The sequence below is a fragment of the Mustela erminea genome, chromosome 10 (assembly GCF_009829155.1).
Source record: "Mustela erminea isolate mMusErm1 chromosome 10, mMusErm1.Pri, whole genome shotgun sequence".
In the NCBI taxonomy this organism is placed as follows: domain Eukaryota; kingdom Metazoa; phylum Chordata; class Mammalia; order Carnivora; family Mustelidae; genus Mustela; species Mustela erminea.
In genome coordinates this window covers 2,999,983-3,027,922 of record NC_045623.1, presented here as the reverse complement: position 1 = coordinate 3,027,922, position 27,940 = coordinate 2,999,983, and the positions used below count along the sequence as shown (strand labels likewise).

The window sequence follows — 27,940 nt, the reverse complement described above, 5'->3', positions numbered from 1 at the left end:
AAACCACTGAGATACCCAGGTGCCCCTAGAATTGATAGAATTTCATGAGAATTTTCTTACTCTGGGAAGTGAGAGAATAGAGTGTAGAATGATTCTTGGGTTTCTGGTACATCCAATGGGATGGATTATAATGCACAGGAAGAAGGGAAATTGTGATGCACATTTAGTATATGTTGATACCTGTGGAAAAGATTAATAGTTGTCTACCAGAATCCATTTTCTCCATTTTCCAGATAATTGTAGTTAAGATGTAGCTGTTCAGACTCCTTCAGGACTATATTTCCCAGTCTTTCTTTAGTCTGGGTGGTTGGCATTGACTAAAATCTTTCTGGCAGAATGCAACCAAGAGTGAAGTAAGTAATTTTTCACTTACTTAAGGAAAATCCTTGTCCCTGGATTTCTGCCCTTTTCTTTCTACTGGTTGGAGTGGTAATGACCAGAATTACCTAAAGTCTAAATTACAAGTTGAAGACAGCAGATAATCCATTAGCCTGGGCTTCTGCATGTATTGGAACTGTCTGTTAACCTAGAAACCTAGGAGTAACTAGTCCTTCAAATGTGATGAGACTAATGCAAGACTATAAGGATCATGAAGAATTGGGAAACATGATATCACCAAAGGAACAAAACAAAGCCCTAATAACTGGTCCTAAAGAAGTGGAAATCTGAAAACTGCCTGACAAAGAATTCAAGTTTTCAATTATCAATAATAGTGCCTCGGATAAACCTCATTGGCTACGATACTACCACTGCACAAAGCTCTGACAAAGAATTCAAAATAGTCATCTGAGAGATTCTCAGTGAGAATACAGGTAAACAGCTAAACAAAATCGGAAAATAATGCATGAACAAAATGAGAAATTCAATAAGGAGAAATAAACTATGTTTTAAAAAGCAGAAATTCTAAAGCTAAGGAATGTAATGACCGAACTGAATAATTAAATAAAAACAGAAACAGAAAACTTGACTAATGTGAAGAAAAAAAATCAGTGAGCTTGAAGACAAGTCATTGGAAATTACCTAGTCAAAGGAACAACAACAACAAAAAAAAAATGAAAAGGAGTAAATTAAGTGAACAAGACTTTATGGAATGCCATCAAACAACCCAAAATGTGTATTTTGGGACTCCCAGAAGGAGAAGAGAAAGAGAAAGGAAGAGAGGATTATTTAAAGAAATAATTGTGAAAAACTTCACAAATCTAGGGAGACGACTGGACATATAAATTCATAAAGCCCCAAAGATCCCAAATAGGTTGAATAGAAAGAGGTCTACACTAAGACAAATTATAATTCAATTGTCAAAAGCTGAAGATATAGAGAGAATTTTGAACCCAGAAAGAGAAAAATGATGTCACACACAAAGGAACCCTCATAAGATCATAAGGAGATTTCTCTTTTTTTTTTAATTAATTTATTTTTTTAATTAATTTTTTTTTATTTTCAGCATAACAGTATTCATTATTTTTGCACCACACCCAGTGCTCCATGCAATCCGTATCCTCTATAATACCCACCACCTGGTACCCCGACCTCCCACCCCCCGCCCCTTCAAAACCCTTTGAGATTTCTCTTTTTTTAATATTTTATTTGTTGTTTTGTTTTTTGGGGGGGGGGGAGTTGGTGGGTTGTTTGTTTGTTTGGGGTTTTTTTCCATTTTATTTTATTTATTTTCAGTGTTCCAAAATTCATTGTTTATGCATCACACCCAGTGCTCCATGTGTATGTGCCCTCCATAATACCCACCACCAGGCTCACCCAACCATCCAAACCCCTCCCTTTAAAAACCTTCAGTTTGTTTATTTGAGAGAGACAAAGAGAGAGTAGATTGAGAGAGAGGGAGAGGAAGAGAGCAGGAGCTGGGGGGAGGGGCAAGAGGAGAGAGAGAAGCAGACTCCCTGTGGAGCAGGAGGCCTGATGTGAAGCTCGATCTCAGGATTCCAGGATCATGACCTGAACTGAAGGCAGATGCTTAACCATCTGAGCCACCCAGGCAGTCTTATGAGCAGGTTTCTCAACAGAAAATTTACAGGAAAGTGTGAGATGATATATTCAAAGTGTCAAAAGAAAAAAAAAAAAGAGTACCAACCAAGAATACTGTGCCCAAAAAACTGTCCTTTAAAAATGGAAAGAAAAGGGAGGAGTCAAGATGGCGGAGAAGTAGCAGGCTGAGACTACTTCAGCTAGCGGGAGATCAGCTAGATAGCTTATCTAAAGATTGCAAACACCTGAAAATCCATCAGCAGATCGAAGAGAAGAACAGCAATTCTAGAAACAGAAAATTGACCACTTTCTGAAAGGTAGGACCAGCGGAGAAGTGAATCCAAAGCGACAGGAAGATAGACCCCGGGGGGAGGGGCAGGCTCCCGGCAAGCGGCGGAGCAACAGCGCACAAAATCAGGACATTTAAAAGTCTGTTCCGCTGAGGGACATCACTCCAGAGGCTAAACCAGGGCGAAGCCCACGCGGGGTCAGCGTGGCCTCAGGTCCCGCAGGGTCACAGGAGGATCGGGGGTGTCTGAGTGTCGCGGAGCTTGCAGGTATTGGAATGGGAAAGCCGGCTACAGAGACAGAGCCGACAGTAAGCTCGCAGCTGGGGTTACCTTGAACTGGTCGCAGGCTCGGTGAGCTCGGAGCTCGGCCGGAGGTCAGGCAGACGGGAGTAAATGGGCGCTGTTCTCTGAGGGCGCACTGAGGAGTGGGGCCCTGGGCTCTCGGTTCCTCCGGGCCGGAGACCAGGAGGCCGCCATTTGTATTCCCGTCCTCCGGAACTCTACGGAAAGCGCTCAGGGAACAAAAGCTCCTGAAAGCAAACCCGAGCGGATTACTCACCCCGGCCCCTAGTAAGTGCTGTGCAATTCCGCCTGGGGCAAAGACACTTGAGAATCACTACAACAGGCCCCTCCCCCAGAAGATCAACAAGAAATCCAGCCAAGACCAAGTTCACCTACCAAGGAGTGCGGTTTCAATACCAAGGAGAGCAGCAGAATTCCAGAGGAGGAGAAAGCAAAGCACGGAACTCATGGCTTTTTCCCTGTGATTTTTTTTAGTCTTGCAGTTAATTTAATTTTTTTTTCTTTTTCATTTTTTGGTTTTTTTTTTCTCCCCTTCTGGTAAATTTTTTTTTTTAACTTTTACCTTTTTCTTTTTTAACGTTTTTTAACTAGTTTATCCAACATATATATTTTTTCTTTTTTATATTTTTCTTATTTGTTTTCTTTTTTTAATTCTTTTCTTTTCTTTTTTTTTCTTTTTTCTTTTTTTCTTCTTTCTTCCTTTTTGAACCTCTTTTTATCGCCTTTCTCCCCCCTCACGAATTGGGATCTCTTCTAATTTGGTTAAAGCATATTTTCCTTGGGTTGTTGCCACCCTTTTAGTATTTTACTTGCTCCTTCATATACTCTTATCTGGACAAAATGACAAGACGGAAAAATTCAACACAAAAAAAAGAACAAGAGGCAGTACCGAAGGCTAGGGACCTAATCAATACAGACATTGGTAATATGTCAGATCTAGAGTTCAGAATGACAATTCTCAAGGTTCTAGCCGGGCTCGAAAAAGGCATGGAAGATATTAGAGAAACCCTCTCGAGAGATATAAAAGCCCTTTCTGGAGAAATAAAAGAACTAAAATCTAACCAAGTTGAAATCAAAAAAGCTATTAATGACGTGCAATCAAAAATGGAGGCTCTCACTGCTAGGATAAATGAGGCAGAAGAAAGAATTAGTGATATAGAAGACCAAATGACAGAGAATAAAGAAGCTGAGCAAAAGAGGGACAAACAGCTACTGGACCACGAGGGGAGAATTCGAGAGATATGTGACACCATAAGACGAAACAACATTAGAATAATTGGGATTCCAGAAGAAGAAGAAAGAGAGATGGGAGCAGAAGGTATACTGGAGAGAATTATTGGGGAGAATTTCCCCAATATGGCAAAGGGAACGAGCATCAAAATTCAGGAGGTTCAGAGAACGCCCCTCAAAATCAATAAGAATAGGCCCACACCCCGTCACCTAATAGTAAAATTTACAAGTCTCAGTGACAAAGAGAAAATCCTGAAAGCAGCCCAGGAAAAGAAGTCTGTAACATACAATGGTAAAAATATTAGATTGGCAGCTGACTTATCCACAGAGACCTGGCAGGCCAAAAAGAGCTGGCATGATATTTTCAGAGCACTAAACAAGAAAAACATGCAACCAGGAATACTATATCCAGCCAGGCTATCATTGAAAATAGAAGGAGAGATTGAAAGTTTCCAGGACAAACAAAAACTGAAAGAATTTGCAAACACCAAACCAGCTCTACAGGAAATATTGAAAGGGGTCCTCTAAGCAAAGAGAGAGCCTACAAGTGGTAGATCAGAAAGGAACAGAGACCATATACAGTAACAGACACCTTACAGGCAATACAATGGCACTAAATTCATATCTCTCAATAGTTACCCTGAATGTTAACGGGCTAAATGCCCCTGACAAAAGACACAGGGTATCAAAATGGATAAAAAAACAAAACCCATCTATATGTTGCCTCCAAAAACTCATTTTAAGCCCGAAGACACCTCCAGATTTAAAGTGAGGGGGTGGAAAACAATTTACCATGCTAATGGACATCAGAAGAAAGCAGGAGTGGCAATCCTTATATCAATTAGATTTTAAGCCAAAGACTATAATAAGAGATGAGGAAAGACACTATATCATACTCAAAGGGTCTGTCCAACAAGAAGATCTAACAATTTTAAATATCTATGCCCCCAACGTGGGAGCAGCCAACTATATAAACCAATTAATAACAAAATCAAAGAAACACATAAACAATAATACAATAATAGTAGGGGACTTTAACACTCCCCTCACTGAAATGGACAGGTCATCCAAGCAAAAGATCAGCAAGGAAATAAAGGCCTTAAATGACACACTGGACCAGATGGACATCACAGATATATTCAGAACATTTCATCCCAAAGCAACAGAATACACATTCTTCTCTAGTGCACATGGAACATTCTCCAGAATAGATCACATCCTCGGTCCTAAAGCAGGACTCAACCGGTATCAAAAGATTGGGATCATTCCCTGCATATTTTCAGACCACAATGCTCTAAAGCTAGAACTCAACCACAAAAGGAAGTTTGAAAAGAACCCAAATACATGGAGACTAAACAGCATCCTTCTAAAGAATGAATGGGTCAACCGGGAAATTAAAGAAGAATTGAAAAAAATCATGGAAACAAATGATAATGAAAATACAACGGTTCAAAATCTGTGGGACACAACAAAGGCAGTCCTGAGAGGAAAATATATAGCGGTACAAGCCTTTCTCAAGAAACAAGAAAGGTCTCAAGTACACAACCTAACCCAACACCGAAAGGAGCTGGAGAAAGAACAAGAAAGAAACCCTAAGCCCAGCAGGAGAAGAGAAATCATAAAGATCAGAGCAGAAATCAATGAAATAGAAACCAAAAAAACAATAGAACAAATCAATGAAACTAGGAGCTGGTTCTTTGAAAGAATTAATAAAATTGATAAACCCCTGGCCTGACTTATCAAAAAGAAAAGAGAAAGGACCCAAATAAATAAAATCATGAATGAAAGAGGAGAGATCACGACTAACACCAAAGAAATACAAACTATTATAAGAACATACTATGAGCAACTCTACGCCAATAAATTTGACAATCTGGAAGAAATGGATGCATTCCTAGAAACATATAAACTACCACAACTGAACCAGGAAGAAATAGAAAGCCTGAACAGACCCATAACCAGTAAGGAAATTGAAACAGTCATTAAAAATCTCCAAACAAACAAAAGCCCAGGGCCAGACGGCTTCCCGGGGGAATTCTACTAAACATTTAAAGAAGAACTAATTCCTATTCTCCTGAAACTGTTCCAAAAAATAGAAATGGAAGGAAAACTTCCAAACTCATTTTATGAGGCCAGCATCACCTTGATCCCAAAACCAGACAAGGATCCCACCAAAAAAGAGAGCTATAGACCGATATCCTTGATGAACACAGATGCGAAAATACTCAACAAAATACGAGCCAATAGGATTCAACAGTACATTAAAAAGATTATTCACCACGACCAAGTGGGATTTATTCCAGGGCTGCAAGGTTGGTTCAACATCCGCAAATCAGTCAATGTGATACAACACATCAATAAAAGAAAGAACAAGAACCATATGATACTCTCAATAGATGCTGAAAAAGCATTTGACAAAGTACAGCATCCCTTCCTGATCAAAACTCTTCAAAGTGTAGGGATAGAGGGAACATACCTCAATATCATCAAAGCCATCTATGAAAAACCCACCGCAAATATCATTCTCAATGGAGAAAAACTGAAAGCTTTTCCGCTAAGGTCAGGAACACGGCAGGGATGTCCATTATCACCACTGCTATTCAACATAGTACTAGAGGTCCTAGCCTCAGCAATCAGACAACAAAAGGAAATTAAAGGCATCCAAATCGGCAAAGAAGAAGTCAAATTATCACTCTTCGCAGATGATATGATACTATATGTGGAAAACCCAAAAGACTCCACTCCAAAACTGCTAGAACTTATACAGGAATTCAGTAAAGTGTCAGGATATAAAATCAATGCACAGAAATCAGTTGCATTTCTCTACACCAACAGCAAGACAGAAGAAAGAGAAATTAAGTAGTCAATCCCATTTACAATTGCATCCAAAACCATAAGATACCTAGGAATAAACCTAACCAAAGAGACACAGAATCTATACTCAGAAAACTATAAAGTACTCATGAAAGAAATTGAGGCAGACACAAAGAAATGGAAAAATGTTCCATGCTCCTGGATTGGAAGAATAAATATTGTGAAAATGTCTATGCTACCTAAAGCAATCTACACATTTAATGCAATTCCTATCAAAGTACCATCCATCTTTTTCAAAGAAATGGAACAAATAATGCTAAAATTTATATGGAACCAGAAAAGACCTCGAATAGCCAAAGGGATATTGAAAAAGAAAGCCAACGTTGGTGGCATCACAATTCCGGACTTCAAGCTCTATTACAAAGCTGTCATCATCAAGACAGCATGGTACTGGCACAAAAACAGACACATAGATCAATGGAACAGAATAGAGAGCCCAGAAATAGACCCTCAACTCTAAGGTCAACTAATCTTCGACAAAGCAGGAAAGAATGTCCAATGGAAAAAAGACAGTCTCTTCAATAAATGGTGCTGGGAAAATTGGACAGCCACATGCAGAAAAATGAAATTGGACCATTTCCTTACACCACACACAAAAATAGACTCAAAATGGATGAAGGACCTCAATGTGCGAAAGGAATCCATCAAAATCCTTAGGAGAACACAGGCAGCAACATCTTCGACCTCTGCCGCAGCAACATCTTCCTAGGAACAACGCCAAAGGCAAGGGAAGCAAGGGAAAAAATGAACTATTGGGATTTCATCAAGATCAAAAGCTTTTGCACAGCAAAGGAAACAGTTAACAAAATCAAAAGACAACTGACAGAATGGGAGAAGATATTTGCAAACGACATATCAGATAAAGGACTAGTGTCCAGAATCTATAAAGAACTTAGCAAACTCAACACCCAAAGAACAAATAATCCAATCAAGAAATGGGCAGAGGACATGAACAGACATTTCGGCAAAGAAGACATCCAGATGGCCAACAGATACATGAAAATGTGCTCCATATCGCTCGGCATCAGGGAAATACAAATCAAAACCACAATGAGATATCACCTCACACCAGTCAGAATGGCTAAAATCAACAAGTCAGGAAATGACAGATGCTGGCGAGGATGCGGAGAAAGGGGAACCCTCCTACACTGTTGGTGGGAATGCAAGCTGGTGCAGCCACTCTGGAAAACAGCATGGAGGTTCCTCAAAATATTGAAAATATTACTGCCCTATGACCCAGCAATAGCACTATTGGGTATTTACCCTAAAGATACAAACGTAGTGATCCAAAGGGGCACATGCACCCGAATGTTTATAGCAGCAATGTCCACAATAGCCAAACTATGGAAAGAACCTAGATGTCCATCAACAGATGAATGGATCAAGAAGATGTGGTATATATACACAATGGAATACTATGCAGCCATCAAAAGAAATGAAATCTTGCCATTTGCGACAACATGGATGGAACTAGAGCGTATCATGCTTAGTGAAATAAGTCAAGCAGAGAAAGACAACTATCATATGATCTCCCTGATATGAGGAAGTGGTGATGCAACATGGGGGCTTAAGTGGGTAGGAGAAGAATAAATGAAACAAGATGGGATTGGGAGGGAGATAAACCATAAGTGACTCTTAATCTCACAAAACAAACTGAGGGTTGCTGGGGGGAGGTGGTTGGGAGAAGGGGGTGGGATTATGGACATTGGGGAGTGTATGTGCTTTGGTGAGTGCTGTGAAGTGTGTAAACCTGGTGATTCACAGACCTGTAACCCTGGGGATAAAAATATATGTTTATAAAAAATAAAATATTAAAAAAAATGGAAAGAAAAATATTTTCCCAGAAATAAAAATTGAAGGACCTCATCATCACTATACCTGCCTTACTACAAGTGCTAAAGAGAGCTCTTCAAGTTGAAACAAAGGAATGTTAAACATAAACGTGAAAGTATATTTAAGTACAAATTTCACTGGTAAAGGTAAGTATATAGATAGGCAAATACAGAATAACACAATTTATAGCTAAATTATGTTTAGCTATAGTATAAAAGTTAAAAGACAAAATATCAGGAAAAACTAACAAAAAAGATTGGTTCATGGATACAAAGTATAGAAAGAATAAAATTCTGAGATCAATAACAATGTATGTAGTGGGGGAGAAGTGATAAAAGTGTTGAAGTTTTGTATGTGATTGAATTTAGGTTGTTGTCAACCTAAAGAGACTATTATAACAATAAGAATTGTTCTTCAAACCTCATGGAAACTACAAAGAAAAAACCTAGAACAAATACAAAAAAAATAAAGAGAAAAGAATCAAAGCATATCACTAAATGCACCCCAATGCGACAATGTTCATAATAGCCAAAATATAAAAGGTGTCCACAGACATATGAATGGATGTAGAAGGTGAGGTATACAAATATATACAATTGAATATTACTCAGCCATCAAAAAGAATTGAATCTTGTTATTTGAAATTATATGGTTGGAACTAGAGTGTATTTTGCTAAATGAAATAAGTCAGTCAGAGGATTTCACTCATATGTGGAATTTAAGAAACAAAACAGGTAAAATAGAGGAAGGGAAGGAAAAATCAAATAAGACAAAATCAAGAGAGACAGACAAAGCATAAGTGACTCTTAAGAATGGGAAACAAACAGGGCTGCCGTAAGGGAGGTATATGGGGGATAGGGAACTGGATAATGGGAATTAAGGAGGGCAGTTGATATAATGAGCACTGGGTGTTATATGCAACTGGTGAATCACTAAACTCTATCACTGAAACTAATAATACACTATATGTGAATTAATTGATTTTAAATTTAAAATTAAAACTATATAATTACCAAAACATCATCAAATCATAAAGTAAGGCAATCAAATTGGCTTAAGATAAAAGCCATGGATATGGATAAGTCATAAACAGTGTACAGATAAAGAAAAGTGCATTAAAAGTATAGATTGAGGGGGTTTGGGAGAAGGGGGTGGGATTATGGACATTGGGGAGGGTATGTGCTTTGGTGAGTGCTGTGAAGTGTGTAAACCTGGTGATTCACAGACCTGTACCCCTGGGGATAAAAATATATGTTTATAAAAAATAAAAAATTAATTAAAAAAATAAATAAATAAAAAATTAAAAAATTTTAAAAAACGTATAGATTGCTCTAGGCAGTAGAGACATTTTAACAATGTTTATTCTTCAGATCCAAGAGCATGGAATGGTCTTCCATCTTTTTGTGTCCTCTTCAATTTCTTTCATGAGTGTTCTGTAGTTCCTCGAGTACAGATCCTTTACCTCTTTGGTTAAGTTTATTCCCAGGTATCTTATGGTTCTTGGTGCTATAGTAAATGGAATCAGATTCTCTAATTTCCCTTTCTCTATTTTCATTGTTAGTGTATAAGAAAGCCAATGATTTCTGCACATTGACTTTGTATCCTGCCACGTTGCTGAATTGCTGTATGAGTTCTAGTAGTTTGGGGGTGGAGTCTTTTGGGTTTTCATATAAAGAATCAAGTCATCTGCGAATAGAGAGAGTTTGACTTCTTCATTGCCAATTTGGATACCTTTTATTTCTCTTTGTTGTCTGATTGCTGTTGCTAGGACTTCTAATACTATGTTGAACAAGAGTGTGAAAGTGGGCATCCTTGTCTTGTTCCTGATCTCAACGGGAAGGCTGCAAGCTTTTTCCCATTGAGGATGATATTTGCTGTGGGTCTTTCACAGATAGATTTGATGAGGTTCAGGAATGTTCCCTTTATCCCTATACTTTGAAGCGTTTTAATGAGGAGCGGATGCTGGATTTTGTCAAATGCTTTTTCTGCATCAATTGAGAGGACCATGTGGTTCTTCTCTCTTCTCTTATTAATTTGTTCTATCACATTGATTGATTTGCGAATGTTGAACCATCCTTGTAGACCAGGGATGAATCCCACCTGGTCATGGTGGATAATCTTTTGAATGTGCTGTTGGATCCTATTGGCTAGGATCTTGTTGAGAATCTTAGCATCCGTATTCATCAGTGATATTGGTCTGAAATTCTTTTTGGTAGGGTCTTTGCCTGGTTTGGGGATCAGGGTAATGCTAGCTTCATAGAAAGAGTCAGGAAGTTTTCCTTCTGCTTCAGAAGAGACCCCGAATTGCTAAGGAAATGTTGAAAAACAAAGATAAAACGGGGGGCATCATGTTACCTGATTTCAAGCTTTACTACAAAACTGTGATCACCAAGACAGCATGGTACTGGCATAAAAACAGACACATAGACCAGTGGAACAGAGTAGAGAGCTCAGATATGGACCCTCAACTCTATGGGCAATTAATCTTCGACAAAACAGGAAAAAATATACAGTGGAAAAAAGACAGTCTCTTCTCTAAATGGTGCTGGGAAAACTGGACAGTTATATGTAGAAGAATGAAACTCGACCATTTTCTTACACCGTACACAAAGATAAACTCAAAATGGATAAAAGACCTCAACGTGGAACAGGAATCCATCAGACTCCTAGAGGAGAACATAGGCAGTAATCTCTTCGATATCAGCCACAGCAACTTCTTTCAAGATATGTCTCCAAAGGCAAAGGAAACAAAAGCGAAAATAAACTTTTGGGACTTCATCAAAATCAAAAGCTTCTGCACAGCAAAGGAAACAGTAAAAAAAAAAAAAAAAAAAAAGGCAACCCACGGAATGGGAGAAGATATTTGCAAATGACAGTACAGACAAAAGGTTGATATCCAGGACCTATAATGAACTCCTCAAACTCAACACACAAGAAACAGGCAACCATATCAAAAAATGGACAGAAGATATGAACAGACACTTCTCCAATGAAGACATACAAATGGCTATCAGACACATGAAAAAATGTTCATCATCACTAGCCCTCAGGGAGATTCAAATTAAAATCACATTGAGATATCACCTTACACCAGTTAGAATGGCCAAAATTAACAAAACAGGAAACAACATGTGTTGGAGAGGATGTGGAGAAAGGGGAACCCTCTTCCACTGTTGGTGGGAATGAAAGTTGGTGTAGCCTCTTTGGAGAACAGTGTGGAGATTCCTCAAGAAATTAAAAATAGAACTTTCCTATGACCCTGCAATTGCACTCCTGGGTATTTACCCCAAAGATACAGATGTCGTGAAAAGGAGGGCCATCTGTACCCCAATGTTTATAGCAGCAATGGCCACAGTCGCCAAACTGTGGAAAGAACCAAGATGCCCTTCAACAGACGAATGGTTAAGGAAGATGTGGTCCATATACACTATGGATTATTATGCCTCCATCAGAAAGGATGAATACCCAACTTTTGTAGCAACATGGACGGGACTGGAAGAGATTATTCTGAGTGAAATAAGTCAAGCAGAGAGAGTCAATTATCATATGGTTTCATATTTGTGGATCATAACAAATATCATGGAGGACAAGGGGTGTTAGAGAGGAGAAGGGAGTTGGGGTAGATTGTAAGGGGAGGTGAATCATGAGAGACTAGACTCTGAAAAACAATCTGAGAGGTTTGAAGTGGCGGCAGTGTGGGAGGTTGGGGTACCAGGTGGTGGGTATTACAGAGGGCACGAATTGCATGGAGCACTGGTTGTGTTAAAAAAAAAAATACTGTTTTTCTGAAAATAAATAAATCATTTTAATAAAAAGAAAGAAAAGTGCATAAACAAAGAACTGTGGAACACCAAAATTAGATTAAAAAAAAAAGAAAAGGACTTCTAATGGAACACAGCAGAATACAATCTTTAAAGTGAGAATTGTGGAAAGAAGCCAATATCAAAATGAAGTATAAAAGAATAAGTGAAATAGAGGATAGTGTTATATTACAGAAGCCAAGAGTAGATACTATCAACTAACATAACACAATAAAAAAATAAATTATTTTTTTAAATGGGTTTTCAAATGTTCAAATGCTGCAGAGAGACAAAGAAAATGTCAAGACTGAAAATGGCCTTTGAATTTAGCAATTATGGTGACCTTGATCTTAATATTGGAGTTGTGTGTGAATCCAAGTCATACTGAAATTAATGTAGTAAAATTAGGAAAGGAGGAGGAAGAGTCAAGGGGAGACTACTCTTTGAAGAAGCTTCCCTCTGCAGAAAAATAAAGAAATGGAATGAGGTCAGAAGACATTTTTTTTTAAGATGGCAGAGACTTTTCATGTGTCTGTTAGCCATTTGTATGTCTTCATTGGAGAAGTGTCCGTTCATGTCGTCTCCCCCTTTTTTGACATGATTATCTGTTTTGTGTGTGTTGAGTTTGAGGAGTTCTTTGTAGATTTTGGATATCAGCCCTTTGTCTCTACTGTCATTTGTGAATATCTTCTCCCATTCCGTGTGTTGCCTCATTGTTTTGTTGACTGTTTCCTTTGTTGTGCAGAAGCTTTTGATCTTGATGAAGTCCTAAAAGTTCATTTTTGCTTTTGTTTCCTTTGCCTTTGGAGATGTGTTTTGAAAGAAGTTGCTGTGGCTGGTGTCAAAGAGGTTACTGCCTATGTTCTTCTCTAGAATTCTGATGGATCACTGCCTCACGTTGAGATCTTTTATCCATTTTGAGTTTATCTTTGTGTATGGTGTAAGAAAATGGTTGAGTTTCATTCTTCTACACATAGCTGTCCAATTTACCCAGCACCATTTCTCAAAGAGGCTGTCTTTTTTCTACCTGTATATTTTTTCTTGCTTTATCAAAAATTATTTGACCATAGAGTTGAGGGTCCATATCTTGGCTTTTTGCTCCATTCCACTGGTCTATGTGTCTGTTTTTTCACCAGCACCATGCTGTCTTGGTGATCACAGCTTTGTAGTAAAATTTGAAATCAGGCAATGTGATGCCTCCAGTTTTATTTTTCTTTTTTGACATTTCCTTAGCAATTCGGGGTCTCTTCTGGTTCCATACAAATGGAAAAAAACAAGTTGAAAAATGCTGGTGGAATTTTGATTGGAATGGAATTGAAAGTATAGATTTCTCTAGATAATTCATCATCACTAGCCATTAGGGAGATTCAAATCAAAACCACACTGAACTCTCTCCACAATTTTACTATTATTGATAATGCTATAATACACATTGAGGAACACATGTCCCTTCAAATCAGTATTTTTGTATCCTTTGGGTAAATACCTAGTAGTGCAATTGCTGGATCATAGGGTTGTTCTGTTTTCAACTTTTGAGGAATCTCCATAACTGTTTTTCAGACTGGCTACACCAGTTTGCATTTCCACCAATAGGGTAGGAGGGTTCTCCTTTCTCTGCATCCTCATCAACATCTGTTGTTCCTCTGTTGTTACTTTTAGCCATTCTGACAGGTGTGAGTTGATATCTCATTGTAGTATTGATTTGTTTTTCTTTTTTTTTTAAGATTTTATTTATTTGACAGAGAGAGATCACAAGTAGGCAGAGAGGCAGGCAGAGAGAGGAGGAAGTAAGCTCCCTGCCAAGCAGAGAGCCCAATGCAGGGCTCAATCCCAGGACTCTGGGATCATGACCTGAGCAGAAGGCAGAGGCTTAACCCACTGAGCCACCCAGGCGCCCCTTGATTTGTTCTTCTTTTTTTTTCTTTTTTTTTTCCAAATTTATTTATTTGACAGACATAGATCAGAGAGCGAGGAGGAAGCAGGCTCCCCACTGAGCACAGAGCCCGATGCGGGACTCGATCCCAGGACCCTGGGATCATGACCTGAGCCGAAGGCAGAGGCTTAACCCACTGAGCCACCCAGGTGCCCTTTGATTTGTTTTTCTTAATGGTGAGTGATGTTGAGCATCTTTTCATGCATGTTAGCCATCTGAAAGTCTTCTTTGGAAAAGAAATGTCTATTTATGTCTTCTGCCCATTTCTTAAATTGATTATTTGTTTTTTGGGTGCTGAGTTTGATAAGTTCTTTATAGATTTTGGATACTAACCCTTTATCAGATCTGTCATTTGCAAATATCTTCTCCAATTGCAAAGGTTGCCTTTTAGTTTTGTTGAATGTTTCCTTTGCTGTGAGGAAGCTTTTTTTTTATTCCTTTTCAGCATAACAGAATTCATTGTTTATGCACCACATTGACTAATGAATGGATAAAAGTGAGGTGATTAGATAAATAGATGATAGCTATAGACAGAGATATAGATCATATATCATATAACTCAGCCATCAAAAAAAATTAAATCTTGCGATTTGCAATGACATGGATGATGGTAGGGTTCATTATACTAAGCCAAGTAAGTCAGTCAGAGAAAAAAAGATACCATATGATTTCCCTTGTGTGTGGAATTTAACAAATTAAACAGATGAACATAGTGGGGGGGACAGAAAGGCAAATCATGAAACAGACTCTTAACTATGGAGACCAAACTAAAGATTACTAGTGAAGCAGTGGGCATGGGAATGGGTTAAATGGGTGATGAATATTAAGGAGGGCACTTGTGATGAGCACTGGGTGTTGTATGTAAGTAATGAATCTCTAAATTCTACTCTGAAACTATTATACTATATGTTAACTAACTGGTTCTTAAATAATTTGAAAATAAAATAAAATCACAGACTTAAAAAAAAAACACATTGAGATACCACCTCACACCACTTAGAATGGCCAAAATTAATAAGACAGTAAACAACACGTGTTGGAGAGATTGTGGAGAAAGGGGAACCCTCTTACACTGTTGGAAGGAATGCAAGTTGGTGCAGCCAGTTTGGAAAACAGTGTGGAGATTACTTAAGAAATTAAATATAGAGCTACCCATCAACCCTGCAATTGCAGTACTGGGTATTTACCCCAAAGATACAGGTGTAGTGAAAGGAAGGACCACCTGTACCCCAATGTTCATAGCAGCAATGGCCACTGTTGCCAAACTGTGGAAAGATCCAAGATGCCCTTCAATGGATAAATGGATAAGGAATATGTGGTCCATATATACTATGGAGTATTATGGCTCCATCAGAAAGGATGAATATCCAGCTTTTGTATCAACATGGACAAGACTGACGAGATTATGCTGAGTGAAATAATTCAAGCAGAGAGTCAATTATCATGTTTTTCCTTATTTGTGAAGCATAAAGAATAACACGGAGGACGTGGGGAGATGGAGAGAAGGGGTAATTTGGAGGGGGAGATGAACCATGAGAGACTTGGACTCTGAGAAACAAACTGAGGGTTTTGGAGGGGAGGGAGGTGGGAGGTTAAGTGAGCCTGGTGGTGGGTATTATGGAGGGCACATACTGCATGGAGCACTGGGTGTGGTGCATAAATAATGAATTCTGGAACACTGAAAAGAAATTTAAAAAAATAAAAATTTTAAAATAATAGTACTAATAATAAGATGGCAGAGATGAGCATTTTTTATGCCAAGGAGAAAAAGGAAATACATAGATAAATCAAGCAAACAGACAAAAAACAATGTTGGAGTAGAGGTGGAATTGAATTATTTCCTCTGTATATAGACAATAAGAAGGTGTAGATGGTAAGACAGATCCCAAATAGGGATTCTGAGTAGCAAGGTGGTATAATGATGCACGTGAAGATGCAGAGGGTGCTGGTAGAACAGCTGGTGAATTACTTTCTTCATCATTGCATTCTTGGAGGTTTTACACCATGTCTGCCACACTGTCTACCACAAACCTGGCACCATCACCACCACCAAGTTTAAGTTTAAGAACTACATTTTCTAGAACTTCTTCCTATATAAATAAATCTCAATTATAGTTGGCCAATGAAAGAGATTTGTGCGAAATTTGGAAAGTGGGAAGAAAGAGGGAGCCATTATTCCTAGGAGGTCAAAGTGGCCACATAAAATAGCTTCTAGAATTTCCCCACAGTCACTTTTTCTCAGTCCTTGGAAGGCTTTCATTCTTTAAGCTCCTCCCACATTCTCATAATCCTTAATTCCTATAGTAAGCCTCTTGTTCCTGTAATACTCACATTGGCTCTTTTCCTTGTCAAAATAAGATGGGTACACCAGGCCTTGTGTTGACACAGCTATCCCCACCCTCTTTGAGAGGGAAAAAAAAGAAACATCCAATTATTCTGACCTTCGTTTGACTCTGTTTTCCTTGGCACTCTCATTTGGAAAAATAGCTGAGGACACCTCAGACTCAATTGCCTTTGATTATTGGATCCCATCACCCTAAAATGCTTCCTGCAATCTTGAGAGCTGACTTCTTGGGTGTCAGTCATTCCCATAGTGCTCCTGCATAACTGGATGTTGTCATCTCAGACAAAACCCTTGCATTCTTGGCAGTGCTCATTATCATGAGACAAGGCAGAGTGTATGGGATTGTCATACTTCATGGCCTGATCCTGGATCCTCTTTAACACCTTCCTAAAAAGTGATTCATCATGATCACACTCAGTCACTTGTTTAGAGAACAAGAGATTATTTACTACACTGTTGGGAATCTCATGTCTCAGGTACTGCTGGCTCCAAAGCCGGCTGTATACACAGAGTTTAGCAAATTGTTAGGATGTGGCAGAGTTTAAAGATCCACCTTTACCTAGCCTAAGAGTAAGTCCTACTTAGTTTTGAGCACATGGCGGGGGCCTAATTTATTTGAGTTGTACAGAACCTTGGTTTCTGAATCTTCTCTGGATCTCAGTTCTCATTCTCTTATTCCAAGTAGGGTTGTGACTCTGAAGCTAGACTACCTGAAATGAAATCCTGATTTGATTTGGGGAAAGCTGCCTAACCTCTCTGTAACTCACCTGTAAAGGAAGGATAATAGTAGGGAGAATTAAAGAAATACTATGTTTCAAGTGCTCAATGTATTCCTGACACATAATAAACCCATGGTAATTATGACTTTATTGGCTTCACTAAAATCTGATTTCTCTTCCTAATCATTCTTTTATTGCCATTACATCAATTTTATCACAAATATGGACCAAATGAGGATGCTTTAGCCTAGGTTTAGCAGGCATACTATCATCCCCTTCACCTAATTTACATCTGAAATAATTTTCTTTAAAAAAAAAAAAAAACTTTCTTATTTGTGCTTGGTCAAGCTTAAAGTTTGGCCTTATACCTCAAAACTTTTCTAACTGACTACTGTTTTATGATATAAGATCTTCCCCTACCACTTTCTAACCCCATCCTCTATGTCCATCTCCCTGCTCAATACATTCAAGCCACACCAGTTCCTTGTGTCTCTTAAATACATCAAATAGCTCCTACCACCGGGCCATTTCCCTTGTTCATCTATCCATAAATCTCTTCTCCTGGGAGCATGGCTTGAACCTTCATTACCTTCTAGCCTTTCCCATATGTTACTTTCTAAGTTAGCCCTCCCCTGAACACCTTATACAAAATACCCACCCAACTCCCACTCCTCCTTATCCTACTTTATTTTCCTCATGGTACTTATCATCATCTTTCATATCATATATTTATTCATTTATTGTCTATTCCTCCTCCCTCCTGTTCACAATGGAATCTCTTTGCCCACTGGATAGGAAGATACTTTATCCCAGGTATTAACAGCATATTAAGATATAGCCTAGCACAGTTGTCCAGACTTTGACCTCTAATTGCAACTTTTTAAAATCAATTATAACTTTAAAAAGTGTCAAGATAGATCAATCTTCCCAAACAAGGTAAAACAATACTTTATTGTCTTATGAATAAATTTTCTAGTGAGGTTACTATTTTATCCTTTGTCAATAGTTAAACAAGAGGCAGGAGGAATACAGAAAAAGAAAGTGGTAAATATTAAAAGAAATAAAAGAGACTACCTGTGTGAATATAAAAAATGATAGGAAAAAGGAATATTGATCAACAGATATCTAGAGTTGAGATATTGCACAACTTCACTAATGTCCAAATTGAGAGCTGTAACACACTGGGTTGGGTTGCAGAAAGACTCCATGTTGGTACCTGAAAAATCCTAATCATAGCGATATGTTCCATCTCTACTAACTTAATGTCACTACTGGATTAATTACATACTGAATTTATCTCTCTGATGGAGAAACAAAAAACAAATCTCTTTCCAGAGTCCACAAAGTCTCAGGCAAAGATCATGAGATCACATTTTATATACGACGTTTCGTGAGGGTGTTTTTTGAATTAAAATTAAAAAACTTTCAGCCACTGGCTACCTGAACAAAATTTAAAAATAATAATCAAATAAAATAATAAATAAATACTTCTTACTTTGAAACAGTTCACAAGAAGTTGCACATATATACAATTTCCCTATAAAAAAAACTTTTATCAGGTTTCTCCCCCTTGACCTTTTTTTTTAACGTTTCAGCTTTTTAGAAGTTTTTTTTTACAAGAAGCAAATTTTTTTTAATTTCTTTTCAGTGAATAGAAGAAATATTTTTTTAAAATGCATTTTGATAGAAATCTACAGGTAATTCTCATGTAGTTTGTCCTTGGATAACATTCTGTGAAACACTGCTTTAGTGCTCATAGGTTACAAATAATCATTTGTTTCTTTATCCTTTCAAAATAATTAATTAGTTAATTAATTAATTCCACTTAGTTAACATCTAGTGTAATATTAGTTTCATCAGTAGAATTTAGTTATTTATCATTTACACATAATACCCAGTACTCATCACAACTGCTTTTCTGAATACCCATCAACCACTTAACAAATCCCCTCACCCACCTCCCCTCCAGTACCCTTCACTTTGTCTTCTGTAGTTAAGAGTCTTTTCTGGTTTGCCTCCCTCTCATTTTTTCCTTGCGTCTATTTCACCCACTTTGTTTCTAAAATTCCACATTTGAGTGAAATTACATGGCATTTGTCTTTCTTTGACTAATTTTGCTTAGTATAATATACTCTAACTCCATCAACATTGCTGCAAATGGCAAGATTTCCTTCTTTTTATGCCTGAGTAATATTCCATTGTATATATGGCACATCTCCTTTATCCATTCTTCAGTCAATGGACATTTGGGCTCTTTCCATAATTTGGCTATTATAAATAATTCTGCTATAAACATTGGGGTGCAAACACCCTTTCAAATCACTATTTTTGTATCCTTTCAAAATACCTAACCATGTAATTAGTGGTTATAGGGTGATTTTTTTTTAACTTTTTGAGGAAACTACATACTGTTTTGCAGAGTGGCTACATCAATTTGCATTCCCACCAAGAGTATAAGAGGGTTCCCCTTTCTCCACATCCTTGCCAACATCTGTTGTTTGTTATGTTGTTAATTTCAGCACTTCTGACGGATGAGAGGTGGTATCTCATTGTAGTTTTGATTTGTATTTCCCTGATGATGATTAATGCTGAGCATTTTTTTCATGTGTCTATTATCCATTAGTATGTCCTCCTTGGAAAAATATCTATTTATGTTTTCTGACCTTTTCTTAACTGGATTATCTTTTTGGGGGTGTTTAGATTGATAAGTCCTTTGTAGATTTGGATACTAACCCTTTATCAGGTATGTCGTTTGCAAATATCTTCTCCCATTCCATAGGTTGCCTTTTAATTTTGTTGATTATTTCCTTCAATGTGCAGAAGCTTTTTATCTTGATGAAGTCCCAATAGTTAATTCTTGCCTTTGAAGTCTGTCTAGAAAGAAGTTGTTACAGCTGACGTCAAAGAGGTTTCTGTTTGTGTTCCCATCTAGGATTTTGATGGTTTCCTGTCTCATATTGATATCTTTCATTCATTTTGAGTTTATTTTTGTGTATGGTATAAGAAATTGATCCACATTCATTCTTCTGCATGTGGCGGTCCAGTTTTCCCAACACCATTTGTTGAAGAAGCTATCTTTTTTTCCATTTGATAATCTTTCCTTCTTTGTTAAAGATTAGTTGACCATAGAGTTGAAGATCCACTTCCGGGTTTTCCATTCTGTTCCATTGATCCATGTGTCTGTTTTTGTGCCAATACCACTGTGATATTTCTTAATTTCTTCTTGTGGTTGACTTCCAATTTCATAGCATTGTGGTTATAAAATATGCATGGTATAATCTTAATCTTTCTGTACTTGTTGATGCCTGATTTATGACTCAGCATGTGGTCTGTTATAGAGAATGTCTCATGTGCACTCTAAAAGAAGAGATACAAATGGCTAACAGACATATGAAAAAAATTTTCATCATTATTAGCCATCAGGGAGATTTAAATCAAAACCACATTGAGATACAACCTTACACCAGGTAGAATGGCCAAAATTAACAAGACAGGAAACAACAAGTGTTGGAGTGGGTGTGGAGAGAGAGGAACCCTCTTGCACTGTTGGTGGGAACATAAGTTGGTGCAGCCACTTTGGCAAACAGTGTGGAGATTCCTTAAGAAATTAAAAATAGAACTTCCCTATGACCCTGAAATTGCACTATTGGGTATTTCCCCCAAAGATACAGATGCAGTGTAAAGAAGGGCCACCTGTACCCCAATGTTCATAGCAGCAATGACCACAGTCACCAAACTGTGGAAAGATCCAAGATGCTCTTCAGCAAATGAATGGATAAAGAAGATATGGTCCATATATACTATGGAGTATTATGGCTCCATCAGAAAGGATGAATACCCAACATGTACAGAACAGGAGGAGACTACGCTGAGTGAAACAAGACAAGCAGAGAGGGTCAATTATAATATGGTTTCACTTACTTGTGGAGCATAAAGAATAACATGGAGGACATTGGGAGAAGGAGAGGAGAAGTGAGTTGGGGATATTGGTGGGGGGATGAAGGATGAGGGACTATGGACTCTGAGAAACAAACTGAGGGTTTTGGAGGGGAAAAGGGTGGGGGATTGGGTGATCCTGGTGGTGGGTATTATGAAGAGCATGTATTGCATGGAGCACTGGGTGTGATGCATAAATAACGAATCTTGGAACACTGGAAAAATAAAATAAAGTTTAAATAAAAAAAATAAAGAATGTGTATTCTCTTGCTTTAGGATGACATTTCCTGAATATATTAAATCCATCTGGCCCAGTGTGTCATTCAAAGCCATTTCTTCCTTGTTGATTTTCTACTTAGATGATCTGTCCATTGCCCTAACAGGGGTGTTAAAGTTCCCTACTATTTTTATAGTAGTATCAATGAGTTTCTTTATGTTCATTATTGTTTTATATATGTGGGTGCTCTTAAGTTGGGGGCATAAATATTTACAATTGTTAGATCTTTTTGTTGGATAGTACCTTTTATTATGATATAGTGCTCTTCTTCATCTTTTGCTACAGTCTTTGGTTTAAAATCTAGTTTCTCTGATATAAACGGCAGACTCCAACTTTCTTTTGATGCCCATTAGCATGGTAAGTGGTTCTCCTTCTCCTCACATTCAAACAGCATATGTCTTTAGTCCATGATGAGGCTCTTGTAGGCATAATATGGAAAGATCTTGGTTTTTTGTCCTTTCTGACACTCTAAGTCTTTTGATTGTAGGATTTAGGCCACTTACATTCAGAGTATTATTGATAGATATGAATTTAGTGCCATTTTATCACATACGGTCATTGTTTCTGGAGATTCTTTGAAGTCTTTTGGTCTCTCTCTCCCATTCAAAGAGTTCCCTTTACTATTTCTTGCAGGGCTGGTTTGTTGGTCAGAAACTTCTTTAGTTTTTGTTTGTCTGGGAAACTCTTTATCTCTCTTTCTATTCTAAATGACAGCCTTGCTAAAAAAGTACTCTTGGCTGGAGATTTTCTGATTCAGCACATTGAATGTATCATTCCACTCCCTTCTGGCCTGTCAGGTTTATGTGGAGATGTTTGCTTCTTTTAAAAAAAAAATTATTATGTTATGTTAGTCACCATACATCATTAGTTTTTAATGTAGCTTTCCATGATTCATTATTTGCATATCACCATCTGATTCTCTCAATTGATGCAAAAAAATAAATTGACAAAATACAGCATCTTTCCTAATTAAAACTCTTCAGAGTGTAGGGATAGAGGGAACATTTCTCAATTTCATAAAACCTTCTATGAAAAGCCCACAGCAAATATTATTATCAATGGGAAAAGCTTAGAGCTTTTCTCTTAAGATCAGGAACATGAGAAGGATGCCTACTGTTGCCACTATTGTTCAACATAGTACTAGAAGTCCCAGCATCAGCAATCAAACAACAAAAAGAAATAAAACGTATTCAAATTGGCAAAGAAGAAGTCAAACTCTCTCTCTTCCCAGATGACATGATACTTTATGTGGAAAACCCAAAATGTTCCACACCAAAATTACTAGAACTCATACAGCAGTTGAGCAATGTGGCTGGACACAAAATCTATGCACAGAGATTACTTGCTTTTCTATACACTGATAAAGTAACTGTAAATAGAGAAATTAGGAAATCAGTTCCATCTATAATAGCACCAAAAACCATAAGATACCTAGGAAAAACCTAGGTATCTTATGGTTAGGAAAAAGCTAACTAAAGATGTAGATCTATACTCTAGAAACTACAGAACACTTATGAAAGAAATTGAAGAAGACACAAAAATGTGGAAAAACATTCCATGCTCATAGATTGGAAGAATAAACATTGCTGAAATGTCTGTGCTGCCCAGAGCAATCTACACTTTAAATGCCATCCCTATCAAAATATCATTGAAAGGGCAGGGGGTGGGAGGTTGGGGGAACCAGGTGGTGGGTATTAGAGAGGGCACGGATTGCGTGGAGCACTGGGTGTGGTGCAAAAACAATGAATACTGTTATGCTGAAAAGAAATTTTAAAATTTTTTTAAATTAAATAAATAAATAATAAAATAGATCATTGAAGAGATTTGCTTCTAATCATATTTGTCCTTCCTTGTAAGTTAGGGATTTCCTTTCCCTTGATGCTTTTAAGATTTTTTTTTCCTTATTTCTGTCTTTACATATATTACTATGATATGTCTGGGTATTGACCTGCTTTTGCTGATTTTGATGGAGTTCTTTGTGCCTCCTGAATTTGGATGTCTTTTTTCCTTCCCCAGATTAGGGACGTTTTCACCTATACTTTGCTCAAATATGCCTTCTGCCTTCTTTCCCCTGTCTTCTACTTCCCTTAGTCTACATTCATGATCCCATATTTTCCTCTCCCTTTTCCTTTTGGCTCCATTATTTTTCATAATTTTATCTTCTATATCACTTATACATTCCTCTGCTTCTTCCAGCTTTGTGGTCCTTAAATACAGTTGGTTTTGTATCACAGTTATAGAATTTTTAGTCTAGACTGATTCATTTTAGGCCCATTATCTCTGCTGTAAGGGACTTCCTGATGTTCTACGCTTTTCTCAAGCCCAGCTAGTATCCTTGTGATTGTCGTTTTAAATTCTGGATCAGGAATATTTCTTATATCTCTTTTGAAAAGATCCCTGGCCATGACCCTCCCTTTTTCTTCCTTTTGGGATGAATTTCTCCATATTTGCTTTTTATCTGTCTCTTTCATCTTTTTTTAATGTTAAAATAAGTCCTTTTTATTATTTTTTATTATGTTATGTTAGTCATCATACAGTATGTTATTAGTTTTTCATGTAGTGTTCCATGATTCATTGTTTATGCATCAAACCCAGTGCTTTATGCAATATGTGCCCTCCTTAATACCTACCACCAGGCCAAACCGTCTCCCCACGTGCTTCTCCCCTCTGAAACCCTCAGTTTTTTTCTCTCACGGTTCATCTTCCCCTTAACCTCTGATATCCCCCCACTTCATTTTTTCCTTCCTTTTTGTGTTAGGAAAACCTACTGTTTCCTAGTCCTGAAAGTAATGGCTTTATTTAGAAGTCATATACTAGGTGCCTGGGTGGCTCAGTTAATCATCTGCCTTTGGCTCAGATTATGTTCCCAGGATCCTGGGATTGAGCCCTTCTTTGTGATCCCTGATCAATGGAAAGTTTGCTTCTCCCTCTGCCCTTCCCCCCTGCTCATGATTTCTCTCTCTCTCCTTCTCCTTCTCTCTCTCTCATGCATGCACATCAATTAAATATTTTAAGATAATTTTTTTAATTTATTTTTTACTTATTTTCAGCATAACAGTATTCATTGTTTTTGCACCACACCCAGTGCTCCATGTAATCTGTGCCCTCTCTAATACCCACCACCTGGTTCCCCCAACCTCCACGCCCCCCGCCACTTCAAACCCCTCAGATTGTTTTTCAGAGTCCATAGTCTCTCATGGTTCACCTCCCCTTCCAATTTCCCCCAACTCCCTTTTTTTTTAAATTTTTTATTTTTTATAAACATATATTTTTATCCCCAGGGGTACAGGTCTGTGAATCACCAGGTTTACACACTTCACAGCACTCACAATGGAATACTATGCAGCCATCAAAAGAAATGAAATCTTGCCATTTGTGACAACATGGATGGAACTAGAGCGTATCATGCTTAGCGAAATAAGTCAAGATAATTTTTTTTAAAAAGACGTCATATCCTGTCCAGAACCTGGTTCCTCAGGAAGTATCTCTGATGTGTGTGCTACATGGACTCTGTTGCTGAGTTTTGGCTTTCCCTTAGATCAGTCCTCTGCAGAGTTTCTCTTTATGTGCAGTGGGAAGTGTTTGGATCTTATCCAGAATGTGGGGAGTTTTTACAAGGTGTGCTATAGTCTGCTTTTTTTTTTTTTAAATCATGCTATGTTAGGCCAGATCCTGTTTGTACTGGAGCTGAAGATTTGCAGCACTCTAAGGTAAGTAGATTTGGTGCATGTTGGGGGTTTATTGGCATTATAATTACCTTTAATCAATGTGACCCATGAGCAAACTGAGCCAGAACCAAGGAATTCTTCAAGTAGACTAATCACAGGTTAACTTGTACAGTATTTGATGTCCAGAGAAGCTGATCAATCCAGAGCACAGTATCTTACATCTAATCTAGACTCTCAAAACAAACTGGTAAAAGGAACATTCATGTTGATGATATAATCCACAAAATGGACATAGAAAATATCAAAATTTCAAGCAAATGCAAAAAAAAAAGATAGATGGGTTTTTTTTTAGTTTAAAAAAGTAGAAATTTCTGCCTCTTTTTTATTTAAATTCAATTAACTGAGGTATAGTACACCATTAGGTTTTGATATAATATTCAATGATTCATTAGTTGAATATAACATGCAGTGCTCATCGTATCACATGCCCTCTTTACCTCTTACCAAATGGCTCTTTGCCTTCAAGCATTTGAATTAATTCTTTTAAATTTTATAACTACCCTCTGAAGGAAACTCCCCATATTTATGGAAATAATAAGTCACATAACTACTGAGTGGCAGAGGCAGGAATCCAACCTAAATTTGTCAAATTCCAAGGTTTATGCTCTTAGTAACGAGGCTAAACAAGTTTGCCAATATATTTTGTTTTAGTCTTTAGGGAGAACCCAAGAAACATTTCTTCAAGAGTCCTACCCTGTGTGTAGGGGTGGTCCAACATTTGCAAATCAATCAATGTCATAGAAAAAATCAATAAGAGAAGAGAGAAAAACCACATGGTCCTCTCAACTAATGCAGAAAAAGCATTTGACAAGATACAGCATCTGTTCCTGATTAAAATGATTCAAACTGTAGGGATAGAGGGAACATTCCTCAACTTCATAAAATCTATCTATGAAAAACCCACAGTGAATATCATCCTCAATGGGGAAAAGCTGACAACCTTCCCTTTGATATCAGGAACACAACGAGCTTGTACACTCTCACCACTATTGTTTGACATACTAATAGAAGTCCTAGCAACAGCAATCAGACAACAAAGAGAAATAAAAGTTATCCAAATTGACAATTAAGAAGTCAAACTCTCTCTTTTTTCAGATGACATCATACTTTATATGGAAAACCCAAAAGACTCCACCCTCAAACTACTAGAACTCATACAGCAATTCAGTCATGTGGCAGGATACAAAATCAATGTACAGAAATCAGTGGCTTTCTTATACACTAACAATGAAAATATAGAAAGGGAAATTTAGAGAATTGATTCCATTTACTATAGCACCAAGAACCATAAGATACCAGGTAATAAACCTAACCAAAGAGGTAAAGGATCTGTACTCGAGGAACTACAGAACACTCATGAAAGAAATTGAAGGAGACAGAAAAAAATGGAAGACCATTCCATGCCATAGATTGGAAGAAAAAACATTGTTAAAGTGTCTATACTGCCTGTAGCAATCTATACTTTCAATGCCATTTCAATCAAAATTGCGCCAGCATTTTTCAAAGAGCTGGAACAAACAATCCTAAAATTTGTATGGAACCAGAAGAGACCATGAATTCCTAAGGAAATGTCAAAAAATAAAAACAAACCTGGGGGCATCATGTTGCCTGATTTCAAGCTTTACAACAAAGTTGTGATCACCAAAGACAGCATGGTAACTGGCACAGAAACAGACATATAGACCAGTGGAACCAAGTAGAGAGCCCAGTATGGACCCTCAACTCTATGGTCAAACAATCTTTGACAAAGCAGGAGAAAATATACAGTGGAAAAAAGACAGTCTCTTCAATAAATGGTGCTGGGAAAATTGGGCAGCTATGTGTAGAGGAAAGAAACTCGACCATTCTCTTACACCATACACAAAGATAGACTCAAAATGCATGAAAGACCTCAGCATGAGGCAGGAACCCATCAGAATTCTAGAGGAGAAAATAGTCAGTAACTTCTTTGACATGGACCACAGCAACTTCTTCCAAGATATGTCTCCAAAGGAAAAAGAAACAAAAGTGAAAATGAACCTTTTGGACTTCATCAAGATCAAAAGCTTCTGCACAGCAAAGGAAATTTTCAAAAAACAAAACAAAACAAAAACAAAAAAGATGCAGCCCATGGAATGGAAGAAAATATTTGCAAATGACAGTACAGACAAAAGGCTGATATCCAAGATCTATAAAGAACTTCTCAAACTCAACACACACAAAACAGATAATCATGTCAAAAATGGGCAGAAGACATGAACAGACACTTTTCCAATGAAGACATACAAATGGCTAACAGACACATGAAAAAATGTTCCTCATCATTAGCCATCTGGGAGATTTAAATCAAAACCACATTGAGATACCACCTTATACCTGTTAGAATGGCCAAAAATAACAAGACAGTAAAAACATGTGTTGGAAAGGATGTGGAGAAAGGCGAATCCTCTTTCACTGTTGGTAGGAATGTTAGTTGGTGCAGCCACTTTGGAAAACAGTGTGAAAATTCCTCGAAAAATTAAAAATAAAGCCGCCCTATGACCCTGAGATTGCACTACTAGGCATTTACCCTAAAGATACAGATATAGTAAAAAGAAGAGCCATTTGCACCCCAATGTTCATAGCAGCAATGGCCACAGTCACCAAATAGTGGAGAGAACCAAGATGCCCATCAACAGACAAATGGATAAAGAAGATGTGATACATACAAACTA

The 27,940-nt window shown here is 37.6% G+C and overlaps 1 long non-coding RNA gene and 1 pseudogene across 1 annotated transcript; one reads left to right on the top strand and one right to left on the bottom strand.

Moving 5' to 3' along the window:
• Positions 1–635: 635 nt before the first annotated feature.
• On the bottom strand, positions 636–761 carry LOC116568310 (annotated as a pseudogene).
• Positions 762–7,759: 6,998 nt separating this feature from the next.
• Positions 7,760–22,634, top strand: LOC116567851. Its single transcript, XR_004276385.1, has 3 exons — positions 7,760–7,771; positions 9,617–9,620; positions 22,556–22,634. It is a non-coding gene; the product is annotated as an uncharacterized LOC116567851 (long non-coding RNA).
• Positions 22,635–27,940: the final 5,306 nt, after the last annotated feature.